The following is a 1290-nucleotide window of genomic DNA, read 5'->3' as shown; positions in this document are numbered from 1 at the left end:
AACAACTATATATATATATATACTTTTGGGAACTGTAAAAGGAAGCTTTATTGTTTTCATTTGGCCCATGGCTTGGGAGAAGAGGGGCTCCAGGGTGTTGACTCTGCTGCCTCTGTGGTTGGAGAGCAAGGTTCAGGCAGAAGGTCTGAGGAGAGCAGGGGAAGGCTGAAGGCCCTTCACAGGTTGCAGGGCTCCACAGGCTCTTCCTAGTCATACTTGAGAGTGAGCCGTTCAAAGAGGTATTTGCCCAGCCCTGCCTGGGGACCGGCCATTGGATGGCCGGTCCCCAGGCCATAGGATTATCTTCTTGATAATTTTTACCTCCTCGTTGAGGAAATAGTTCTCTAGAAAGTCACAGAGGTGGGGATCTGTGTGAGTAGCACCCACAGCTTGCATATCCAGAAGAGAACTGGTTCAGGTTCTTCTCCATGGCCAGGGCGGCTTCCAAGGCGTCCAGAGTTCTTCCCCACTCATTTTGGGACGGCTTCTGCACATCCTGGAAGAGTGTGCGACCATCACGCTGGTTTTGCAGTTTCAAGAGACGCTCAGCACCCGCACACTTCTCCTTCGCCAACTCACGGAAGAAGTGTCCCACACCTTCCAAAGCCACATCATCACGATCAAAATACAAGTGTAAAGAGAGGTAGGTGTAAGAGGCCCACAGATGCAGATTAACCAGAAGGTTGACGCCGGCCTCTGCTTCAGCGGAATAATTCTGACGGATCTGAGAGTTCATGGTTGGTCGAAGCTTTGGAGCTAATCACACACACACACACACACACACACACACACACACACAAATGGTGTTTAGCTGGTCCTGGTACCAAGGAACGGTCAAGAAGATGGTCCCAGAGAAGAGATTGCACCTAAAGAAGTTATTACAGGTGGTCCGAGGCTGGAGGTGGGGGAGTCCCTGGATCTGTTCCGTCCAAACACTGTTGAAGCAAGACACAGATCCATGGGACCACAGCACAAACTTCAACAAAGGTATATTTAATATAAATTATTTTATTAGAGAACCAAATCAGTTGCTGCAGAGTAAATAAATTCCAACTCATAGCAACTACATGTGTTTTAAAGCTGAACTATGATCCCTGCTTTGGAAACCCTATACAGGGTCGCTATGAGTCGGAATCAACTCCACGGCACATAATCAAGCAACTAGTGTTCCGTAGAGTGAGCCTTGGCAGCATAGTGGGTCACATGTTGGGTTGCTAACTGCAAGGTCAGTAGGCAACATTAGTAGTTTGAATTCACTGTTAGCTGGAGAAAGATGAAGCATTCTGCTCC

At 48.1% G+C, this 1290-nt stretch overlaps 1 pseudogene; it reads right to left on the bottom strand.

The window, feature by feature from the left end:
- Positions 1 to 206: 206 nt before the first annotated feature.
- LOC102841387 lies at positions 207 to 736 on the bottom strand (annotated as a pseudogene).
- Between the last annotated feature and the right edge of the window lie 554 nt (positions 737 to 1290).

The sequence above is a fragment of the Chrysochloris asiatica genome, unplaced genomic scaffold (assembly GCF_000296735.1).
Source record: "Chrysochloris asiatica unplaced genomic scaffold, ChrAsi1.0 scaffold00139, whole genome shotgun sequence".
NCBI classification, from domain to species: domain Eukaryota; kingdom Metazoa; phylum Chordata; class Mammalia; order Afrosoricida; family Chrysochloridae; genus Chrysochloris; species Chrysochloris asiatica.
The sequence above is the reverse complement of the archived record's forward strand: the minus strand, read 5'-3'. Positions and strand labels throughout refer to the sequence as shown.